The sequence below is a fragment of the Octodon degus genome, unplaced genomic scaffold (genome assembly GCF_000260255.1).
Source record: "Octodon degus isolate 3935 unplaced genomic scaffold, OctDeg1.0 scaffold00007, whole genome shotgun sequence".
Lineage (NCBI taxonomy): Eukaryota > Metazoa > Chordata > Mammalia > Rodentia > Octodontidae > Octodon > Octodon degus.
In genome coordinates, this window is record NW_004524583.1 from 13190389 (window position 1) to 13201777 (window position 11389).

The 11389-nt window shown below is 50.3% G+C and overlaps 1 long non-coding RNA gene across 4 annotated transcripts in view; it reads right to left on the minus strand.

Moving 5' to 3' along the window:
* Positions 1-586: 586 nt before the first annotated feature.
* The window catches only part of LOC111813315, a 20948-nt gene continuing 10145 nt past the window's right edge, over positions 587-11389 (minus strand). For all 4 annotated transcript variants that reach the window (XR_002818615.1, XR_002818614.1, XR_002818618.1 and 1 more), the window contains one exon: positions 587-1312. This is a non-coding gene — a long non-coding RNA (uncharacterized LOC111813315). The remainder of the gene's footprint in view (positions 1313-11389) is intronic.

Here is an 11389-nt window from a genome sequence, read left to right on the forward strand (position 1 = left end):
GCCCGCACAGGGGACCCCATCTGGGCAGGACCCATGTGTCCCGGCCTTGGGGACCTCTGCCGAGCGACCTACACCAGGAGAAGCGCGAAATTACTGAATGGGTTTTAACCAGGATTTGGGTGTAGGAAACACAGTTTTGGGTGTTCAAATGTTTTCAACCTTGGGCAGTGGAACATGTAATAGTGTTTTCTTAAGCTCTGTAATGGAATCCTTTTGTGTGTTTAATTGCGCTTAAGTTATTTTGAGTGGAAATGTCAGGGTGCCATAGGAAATCAAACCATAGGTCTGAGCCCAACCAAGACTAACCACGGAGGCCCACGTTTGGGGTTTCCTGTGGGACCGGGCTTGGGGCTTCCTCTGCGTGAGGGCCTTTGCTGGGCTTGAGGTCTAGCTGGGGATCCTATAAGGAGACAGAAAAGAAAGGTGTTTAGCACCTTTGAGAAGAGTAAGGGCCAAAGCAGGGTGCTTTCTTTTTCCCTTTGAAAGACTAAGCAAAAGCTGGTCCAGGGAAGGACTCCCAAAAACTCCTTTCATGCCTCCCCCACAGAGGATCTGCTGAATGCTCATTAAGGGGAAAACAAAGAGGTGCTTTTGTTTATTTATTTAAGAGGAAAAATAAATGAGCTGTGACAAAACAATTTGAAACCAGGCCCCTCTGAGACCTGGGCTTTCACTTCCTTGATGGGAAGTAAAACAGAGAATCGAATCCCCCTCTAAATAAAAGTGAAGTTAATAATCAGACAGCTCGAGCCCAGGCCACATCCTGTGTCAGCTCCCTCCCTCCCTCGGCTCGATGTTTATAGCTGCAGAGCCCAGAGCCAACTTAACCCTCTCCTCCCTGTGCAGAGAGCCCAGTCCTGCTGTGGGGCTGGGCTCCAGCTCCTTAGGCGCAGGGGCTGGCCTGGGAAGGGCGGCTTTCCTCAGCCTGTCCCCCACCGGCAGCCACTAGCAAGACCAGCTGGATTTGCGGGATGGCCTCTGCTTTTCTTGCAACAAAACAAACAACAAAACAGCCGTCCCCCTTTCTGTGCCCCTCTCTAGGTCAAAATCAGGTAAACCCATTCCGGTTCCAGACGCCACAGACCCTCTGCGGCTTGCTGGCCTCCAGCAGGGACGTTCTCATGCAGACCTGCGGGGCTCCAGGCCTGTGTGGCCAGCGGCATTCTGCGCGGGTTTCCGTGAAAACTTTCCACTGGCCTCAGCGGCCTTCCCGCGTTGCAGCCCGTTGGTTTCTAGCACCCCCTGGGGTTAGTGGCAACGCAGGTCCATGGGGCTGAGGAGGAGCTTGTGCTAAGTTTATTGTAGCCTCATCCTGCAGAGGAGGAAGCCAGTCGAGTGAAGTCACTTACCCGGTGTCACAGACCTAATAAACAGCAGAGATTTGACCTGACTCTGCAGCGGGGCCTTTTAAAGTTTAGGATAATCTCGCCAGCATATTTCAAAGGTCCCAAAGCCCAAGTACCTTTTTCTTTCTTTTCTCTTTCTTTCTTTCTTTCTTTCTTTCTTTCTTTCTTTCTTTCTTTCTTTCTTTTTTCTTTAAGGTAGGCGGGGGCTATTACAGAAGTTTAACCAAAAGTTTGAAAAACATACATGACCCAATTTTGATGTTACTGTATAGAACGGGAGAGGGGACAAGGAGGGGACAAGGATGTCTGCTGAACATGGCTTGTTTAAAGGCACTGCAAGGCCTCCTTTGTGCTAACTTTCCTCGTGCGCCCACCATTCCAATACTGTGTTGCCCACTAGATGCCATCTCTACCAATTACATCGTCTATCACAAGATTTGGGAAGGGTTCACATCCACTCAACATTCCTTCTTTTCTGTAACTTTTTTCACCTGGGGACAGTGAGTTTTACTCCTGGTGTCTACGTGGTGGGACTAGAGTAGATTTCCTCAAGGATCTTTTGAGAATTTTCCAGCTTTGCTTTGGGCTCTCCTCCTTCATCCTGTTAGTGAACCCCAAGCCCATCTTTGGGAATGAGTTGATCTGTCATGGGTCTGCTTCCTTGGGGAAAGGGTGTGTTGTGCCCCTCAAAGCCATGGGTTGGTAGGGAGGTGCCCTCCTCATCTCTACCTCATTTGGCCAGACAGAAGCTGTGGGTTCCACCCCAGGTGGCCCATTCCTTTAGAGCAGGCACTCCTCAGGGCAGATGACAGCCATGACTTCTCTGAACCTGGCAAGATTCCTGACTCAAAAAGTTTTTGAAGTACTGTTTTCATTTTTATTTAATTTTGATGTTTAAGAAGAACATCTGGCTGGATGTGGTGGTACATGCCTGGGAATGTACCAGGCATTCTGGGAAGCTGAGGCAGGTGAGTTGCAAGTTTGAGCCAGCCTAGGCAACTCAGCAGAATCCCCTCTCAGAAGAGAGGAAAGTGTTTGCTCCATAGGAATGCCACGGGTTCAGTCCCCAGTGTTGCCAGAGAGGAGAGAACAGTGAGAGAAAGAAGGGGGAAAGAAAAAAAGGAAGCAAAGCATTTGCAAGTGGGGTACTCCCTGCTGTGGTCTTCAGAGGCTGGCGCTGCATCCAGGAGCCTCCTGATCCAGGTAGCATGGCTTAGTAGGGGCAGGCACTGGACATACCCTCACCTAGCAGTGGGGCCCTTTGATTCTTCCCTTTTCTGGTGGAGGAAGTGAGGTAAGAAAGATTGAGAGCCAACTAATTGGTACATTATCTGCTTTCTGCTGAGGGGAAGCTCACTGATTTAAGATGCATTAAAATGAATTTAAAAATAATTTTCACTGTGCTTAAGAGCAGTATAAATGTGCACACCAGGCCAGTTCAAGAATTTTTCCAGTCCAGGAAGCCCTGGAGGGCAGTTCCCCTTCTGGCTTTCACATGAACAGGGGAAGGGGGTTAAGGAACTTTCCTGAGCTAGATGTGGTAGGTCATTCCTCTAATCCCAGCTACTCAGAGGCTGAGGCAGGAAGGTTGCAAATTCAAGACCAGTCTGGGCAATTTAGCAGACCGTTTCAAAATAAAATTTTAAAAGGGTCAGGGGCTTAGTGTGGTGGTGCATGCCTGTTATCCCAGACTGAGGCAGGAGGATTATGGTGAATTTAGTTATTTGTTTATTTAACGTATTTGGCACAGGGTTTCACTATGAAGCTTGGATGGACTCATAATGATCCTCCTTGGGGCTGGAGAGATGGCTCAGTGGTCTAAAGCACCTACTTGAAACAAGCTTGGCAGAGCACAGGGACCGCGGTTCGATCCCCAGCACCACATGCCAGCCAGACCCGCCCCCTGGTGGGCTGAGCTGGCCACACACACACCCAATAAATAAATGTAATAAATAAATATTTAAAAAAAAAATAATGATCCTCCTATCTCAGCCTCCCCAGCGCTGGGATTACAGACGTGCTGGGATTTCAGGTGAGCTGGTCTTGGTGCCAGCTCACTGCATCCAGGGGCAGGGCTGGCTCAGAATGTGGTACCAAGGATTGAACCCTGGTCCCTATGCTTGCCTCATCAGGCGCTTAGTTGGCTGAGCTATCTCGCTAGCCCTTATTATTGTTTTTTGTTTGTTTGTTTTGGTGCTGAGGATTAAATCTAGAGGTTCCAGTTTGCTAGGCAAATGTTCTACCGCTGAGCTAAATCCCCAGTCCCTGATTATGGTGAGTTTGAGGCCAGCCTGAGCTACAAAGTAAATTCAAGGCCTGGATGAACAACATAGCAAGACCCTGCCTAAAAAAAGGAGGGGGGGGCGGGAGGCTGGGGATGTGGTGCAGCGGAACAGCACTTGTCTAGCATATGCAACGTCCTGCGGTCAATCTCCAGCACGCCAAAAAGACAGGAAAAAGGGAGCTCCGCCCTCCCCTGGTGGGGTCTGTCCTGTCTCTGTCCCTCCTACCTGCCAGATCTTCCCCTAGCCTGTCTTTAGGAAGTAGATATTGTGTTGCAAGAACCAGGAAGACCAGAATCATTAAGTTAAAATTGTTTCAGTTTTCATGAACTAAAAACATTTTTATTAGAATTTTAAACATGAACCCAGGGTTGGAGCACAGCCCATGACCAAGCAGCCTCAGGTGTGGTGTCAGCCCCAGCCAAGTAACCAGAGTTTTGTTGCTGTTTGCATTCTCTCCCTTCACTGAGCTACTATAAAATACCTCCTAGACAGCAGGTCACATCAGTTTGCTATCAGTGTTTCAGTATGTACCTCTCCAAATCAGGCTCATTCCAGTTTGCCAGTTAGCTACAGTATTTTACCTTAAAAATTACTAATATCCCTTAAACATTACCAAGATTCAGTTAGTGTTTCAATTTCTAGAGCAGTTTTTTTTTTAAGAACATTTTCTGAACTCTGCTTTTCCCCATTTGTTAAAAAAAAAAATCCCTAAAGTATGAAATTTTCAGCCTGTAGCCATATGCTCACAATGTGGTTCCTACACTGGCAGAGTTGTGAATCCAGGTAGCAACGCCCCATGAGCGAGTCCTAGGGCAGCAGGTCGCTCCAGCTGCAGCTGGCCCTGTCCTGGGTGCTAGGTCAGACTGTGAAGTTCCATGTGGGCATGAATGCAGGCCAGGGTGGGGTGCAGCTGCCTGAGCTAATGAGGGGAGACTGGGGCAAAGCCCCTGCGTCCTCCCACCCACACAGATGCCTGGCTTTCTCATCCAAAGCTCTGCCCACCAGCTGCCTGGCACTCCTCTGGGACCCTCTTCTCTCTCGCTTGGGATACTTGACTATGCTCCAGTGGCTCTATGGAATCCCACTTGGGGGCCTCCAGCCTCCTCTTGGTCTTGCCAATTGCTGCTTAACACGCAACAAAAGTTGATTGGATTTGGGGGGGGTGGCATGTGCACCCATCAAACGGCGTGCCAACAGCGTCACTCATCTGGTCTCAGCAATCCCAAGAGATCCATACCATGCTTGCTGTCACTCGTGAAAAGGACGAGAGGGCAGGTAGGTACCTCTGCTACAATATTCGGATGTGGTCGGCCTGAGCATGCGTTGGTGCTTGTGGCATACCAATTCCCAAATGTTTAAGAACCTTGTTTAGGATCTGTGAGGCAACCTGGTCTAGGACTAGTCGCTTTTCTTTTGAGGACGAATCATGACAAGTTGAAATCTGTAGTCACAGTGCAATTTTTTTTTTTTTTTGCCCCGTTTGCATATTCTAGAACAGAGACAGCAAGATTTATACACACCCTTCTTAGGAGATTAGCTCAGTAGAATGGAATAAATTTTAGGTCATTCAGCCTCATTTCCTGGTGTGTCTTTCTTTCATGGTTAACTTGAGTCAAGGATTATAAGACTGACAGGTTTGAATGTTAGCAGGGATGGCAAGAAATTGGGTTGAGTGTGGAAGGCCACAACCCAGACATTATCCCTTCCGTGCCTTTTGCCACATCTTCTGGCAAAAAGAGACATGACTTGGTATGAACAGAATCAGGGTCAGTTACTGAAGGATTTGTAGAGGGAGGAGACTTCACACGAATTGGGTTTTGTCTCTATATTGATCTGAATTCAGCCCGCGTGGCTTCACGTTGGCCCAGCTGTAAAGGATGGCTGCTGGGTGGCTTTGTGAGCCACCTGGGCATCAGGAGCCTGCCTTGCCCGTGCCGACAGCCTGGGCACACCGGAGCTGGTGCCAAACCAACCCTTCCTGTTAACGTGCTTTGCTTTTCTTCTTGGCCATGTCTTGATTTGCTTCAACCTTAGCTCCTGCTGCCCCAGTGAAATGGAATAGGGGACAGAGGTGGATTGTTAAGCACAGAAATTTGAAAACCCAAAGCAGACACAGAGGAGAGGCTGACAGACCCATGAAAGAAGGACGGGCAGCAGTGCTTCAGAGGCCCGGCTGTCAGAGGGAGGAGGCCTGTCTTCGTGGGGTCTGTGTGAGGAGTGTGAGGGTGAGCTTCCAGAAACCATTTGCCAGCCAAGGCAAGGGGAAAATGACTTGTCTTTAGGGCCCCCTGGGTCTGCCTGGAAGCGCATTTAGGTCCTCATAAGCTGCACTGCTGGGAATTCCCTGGCTTTGCCTAAAGGTGGCATGCCAATCCCTTGTGAACCCCTGCTTTTCCAGCTGCAGAGTGGGGGTGCCTGGTCTGTAGGTAAGGTCAGCCCTGGCACATGGTGGTGGCTGGGACAGATCTCTGCCCGGAAGATGCAAACAGTACTGTGCTGCTGCTTCAGGTACAGGCTCCTCAGTGTCCGGGGAGACTCACAGGGCACCATGGTGGAGGCATCCACACTCCTGGGTAACAAGGACTGCCTTGGGCCTTGTCCCAGGAAGACCAGCCCTTACTTTGGCACATTCTAATGGCAAGGGTGAGCCAGGACAACTGTAGGAAGGACAGAGACAAGAAGCAAGCTGACTTTTCTGAGGCTGTCCTTGCCCAGTGTTTGGAAGAGCCTGAAATCCACAAAAATGTGTTAAAGACTCGGTTGTAGGCATTTAGAACATCACTGAGTCTCCGCTGGGGACTACGGCCATTCTTTCAAATTTACTGCTGCGTGCCCCGTTCTGGGTCTCTCTCTCTCTCTTTTTTTTTTTTTTTTTTTTTTTTTTTTTTTTTTTTTTTTTTGCGGAACCAGGGATTGAACTCAGGCCCTTCCTTGTGCTCCCCAGAGAAGCACTTAACCCACTGAGCCATCTTCCCAGCCCCTCTCCTGGGTCTCTTTAAAAACATTTTTCCTGATATTTGCTTTTACATTCTTTTCTCCTTTCAGAATATTCATAACTGCCCCCTCCTTTATCAGTTCCCCTCCTTACCTCCCTCCACTTTTTTAGCAGTTTTTTTCTTTTGGCCTGGTATATTTATATTTAGATTCCTAGATGACTTGTGGGTTTTAAAAACATTTCTTAATTTTCTTTGCCTCCTTCTCTTCCCTCTTTCCTTTTTCTTTGGTGCTAGGGATCAAGCTCTCATTTTTTCAGCTTCATGTTGCTTCTTCCCCCATCTTCAGCATTGGGTCTTTTCCCTACAGCTTTCCTTGGGCCACGTGGCTTTTATTCTCGTTCATCTGTTTCAGCAATGCTGGCAGGGAGGAGGCCACAGCCGGCAGGCAGAGCCTTGGTGGCAGAGGAGGTCTTGGGTGCCTGAAGACGCCCCTCCCAGGCCTGTGCCCTGGGAGGGCGTCTTCCAGAGGGGCAGGGGCAGATGCTGTGTCCTGCTCAGTGTGTGGGCCCCGGCCGCACTGCTGGAGAGGCAGTGGGATCTGTTCTCTGGCTGGCTGTGCAGGGGTGACCGGTTCCAACCAGGAAGGTGGGCACGCGGGGCGGCATATCCTGGGATGCAGAGAGAGCTCTGTGCTAAGGTGAGGAACTGACAGCGTGAGGTCTGCCTCTCAGGCTTGTCAGGGTATCCACTGACCTGTGCTCTGAGTTGGAAGTGGGCCCACCACCCCAATTGGTCTTCTGGGGCACAGCAGCTAGTTTCCAGTAAAAAAGTCCTTCTTTTCCCCAAAGGCCTCCCTCTTGGCCTATGGACACTGGGGACAAGGGGAATGCTAGAGGAGGCTGAGAACTGTGGGCACTGAGGGGGCACTGGCCACTGGGGAGCAACACAAAGCCCCCTGCAGGAGGCCCAAGGGTCACTCTGGTACTGATGGAGACAGGTGGTGCGTCTCGATGGGTGCTGGAGCCGAGAAATCCTAGAAGTGAAAACCGCGCTCCTCCTTGTCTGGAGCAGTGGGGAGTGGCCTAGGTCCTGTTCCCCAGCTGTCCGAGGCAAATTGACTGGAGCCCATCTGGCTGTCTGCACCAGCCCAGGCTTGCTTCCTGTCCTGGGGCATCAGTGCTGCTGGTCCCTGGCTGAGTCCTCATGGGGGTGGCTGGGTCAGAACTGGGGCTGAGGATCCAAGAGCACCCACTTGGCAGGCACCACGGGATCACTCTGTGGGCACGGTGTCTAAGTGCTTCTCAGGAGGTGTCATGGAGGGCCCCCACCACATCTCACCTTTACCATCATCATCATCATCCATGTCCAGCGTTCTCTGCCTCTTTAGGAAGTACTATTGCTTAAAAAGCTTGAGAGCGATCTTTGCTTATAATTTTTGAGCCATCATCTCTGGATTCTGACTCTTGAGATCTGATAAATCCTTACAGACACTACAGCCATAAGCCTCAAGAGTCCTCAGGCCCTGCAAACTGGGCTTCAAGTCGAGGCCCAGACTCCTTCCCTGTTCCCATTACACATATGTGCATGGACATACATGACTGCGTCTAGCAGAGTCAGCAGAAGGAACACTTAGAGGGCAGGCGATTAGAGGGCAAGACTTTCTGCCAACGTGCGAATGCAGGTGGGGATTAGGGTCCTGTCCCCTGACTCCACCTCCAGAGCGCCTCACTCCTGCGCGCCTAAGGCACAGGCTCCTTCAGCCCAAAGGAAGGCGGCCGTGTCTGCGTGTCTGCTGCGTTCCTGCCACCTCTCCCGCCTTGCCTCTTCCCACACCCCACACTGTATAAATATTTACACCCCCGGGGCTGGCAGGAATCTTGCTCCAGCTGCTTCCCTGCTCCCTGCGAGCTTGTTCCCTCACCCAGCAGCTGCAGCAGATCTGGTTGCCTTTAGTCAGGCAAGGGCAGGCCCTGGTTTGGGGGCCTGCAGTCCCCCCAGGGTGGGGAGGCACAGTTGGGGGGAGAAACTGTGCAGGAAAGGGGTCACAGGCCCATGGCAGAGGTCCAGCTGCTCTGTGCCGGCTGTCCAGAGCGCCTCTCCCAGGGCTGCTGACCCCTGCTCTGGCTGGGGAGCTCCTGCTTATCACAGGAAGGGTTCTTCAGGATGGGTCTGCCGGCCCCCTTGCTATGGTGATGGGGCCAATTCCAGGGCAAACAGGCTTGGGGGTGAGGAGTGGGAGATGAGAGTAACTTAGTTCCTTTGGGAGCACTTCACAGTTTATGACTACTTGCCATACTCTTGATCTGTCCTAAATACTTGCTCAGTTCAGGGCAAGAACTCCCCCGGGCCGAGCCGCAGTTCCAGCACAGTGCATGCCTGGTGTGTGGGAGGCCCTGGGAGGCCCGGGTCCCCTCTCCCACGCCACAAACAACAAGAACAGCATCAAGCTCTGGCAGAAGCTCCAGGCCGGGCTTTTCCTCATTTCCTGTCCAGGACACCCTGCCTCCTTCCCAGTCCCCATTCAGTCTTCCACAGGACAGATGCTCCCTCCCTTCTTCCTGGGTGACCCAGGGGGTGGGAGCTGGCCAGGGACCCCACCTGGCACGTTTCTGAGATTTTTTGTGTGCCTGCTGTCCACCTCCGAGGTCTGACAGAGCAGTGAGCTCCCAGACAGAGGCTGCTCTTCCACAGCTCCTTGCAGCGCAGTGGGGACTGTGAAAGCCAGGCCAAGGTAGGACTTCGCTATCTTCTGTTCCAGCGGGTGTGATTCACATGCCGTTTCCTCCCTGCCTGTGCCTCAGTTTCCCCCACTTGAACTACAGAAAATACTCCACCTTCAACAATAATTTGGCTTTAAAAAAAAAGCAATATAGGGGCTGGAGAGATGGCTCAGTGGTCTAAAGCACCTACTTGGAACAAGCTTGGCAAAGCACAGGGACTGCGGTTCGATCCTCCAGCACCACATGCCAGCCAGCCACGCCCCCTGGTGGGCTGAGCTGGCCACACACACACACACACACACACACACACACACACAAAAACACACACAATAAATAAATGTAAAAAAAAAAGCAATATAGTGGTTCTTTTTCTATTAATAGCTCGGGGATAGAACAGAAGAGAATGATCAGGTACCATGGAGGGGGTAAGGATTGTGTGCTCAATGCTTTGTGGGGCTAAGGGGAGGGAGACAGGATCGAAAAGGCTGCTGCTAGCCAACAACCTCTGAAGTTCAAGCACAGACTGGTGGGGGTGGATATTCGAGACTGGCCCAGGAGTTCAGATGGGGACCAGGGATAAAGCTCTAGTCTCCTTGTACCTGAGTGTGCCAGACTCGATCTCTCTCTTCCCCCTCTGCCTGCCTCCGTCTTGGAATGGGAGAAAAGCTGATGCTGGAGGTGCCAGGCTGTGACTACAGAAGCCTGGCACAGGGCTCGGTGTCAGTGAGGACAGCAGGACAATGCACCCTCCTGCTGCCAAGGTGAGACAGGACACACTGGCTGGCTCTGTTCCGCCCCCCAGGAAATGTGTAGGGAGAAAGGTAGAAACTAGCTCAGGAGGTGCAAGACACTGCTTGCTACTGCTGCCTCCGCCTGCCTGCCTGCCCGCCCGCCTGCCCAGACCCTGAAAGTAAAACAAAACCTAAAGAAAAGCCGGGTCTGGCAGATAGTAATACTCCAGAGCCAGTGCTGAAGAGCACAAGGCCACCCCCACCCCCTTTCCCCTTCTGTTTCTATAAGTGGCTGAAATAAATTTAGCAAAACAACCCCACCCGTCTGAGGGCCCAGGATTTCAGAGCAGTGGGATTCTTTACCCAGAAAGCCCCTGTTTTTCAGAGTGGAGAGCTTTTTGTTTAAATTCCCTTTAGGCATGGAATGCTCTCAATCTAAAATAATTACTTTACTGCAGCCATCTATTTCTCATAGATAAATGCTCTGACACTGGAAGGCTTGCTAGAAAGCTGATCTATAAACGCTCTGCAGCTTAAAATAGTCCACTCTCTGGGGCCAATGCCTTGCTGGAGCTGTTGGGATATTTATTCTAAGATTATTTTTCATGATGTCCGTGCAGGCTCTGCAAATCCTCTGCTGACTGTCAGATGGGACAGTGGTTGTAGCTGGTTAAATTAACAGAGGAAACAAATATTAAATCTTTATTTTTTTCCCTGTGAGTACTTACTGAAGACACAGTATGTGCTGGGCACTGTGCCAAGGGCCATGGGTTGCACGGGGAACAGAGAGGCCCCATTTTCATTGAGCTAAGTCTTGGTTGGAAGAGAGATGTTAAAAAATTAAATGAATATGCAAATTGGCAATGGATCAAATTTAACTTAAGGTGAAAGACAGAATGCGTTTCCCCTAGTACTGGAGACAAAGTGAGGGCATAGACCCTTACCACCCTTGTTCAACATCAGTGATGAATGCAATTTTTTTTTTTTTTTGAACCCGGGATTGAACTCAGGCCTTTGCGCTGCCAGGCAAGTGCTTAATGAATACAATTAGAATGACATTAAGTTACATTTATTTGCAGATAACACGCTTCTTCATGTTAAAATAACAACAAAATTCTCAAGGAATCTACCACAAAGTCCCTCCTACAACCTAATTGGCTCTTCAAAGATCAAAGGCGACAAAGCAAAATAATCAGCTATATTTCTACAAATTCAAAAATGAACAATTGAAAACCAAGATTAAAAAAAGAGAATTGTAATAGGGTGGGCAAGGTAGAACATGCCTGCAATCCCAGCCCTTTGGGAGGCAGGAAGACTGAAAATTCCAGCCCAGCTTGAGCAATTTAGTAATTCTGTGAAACCTTGTTTTAA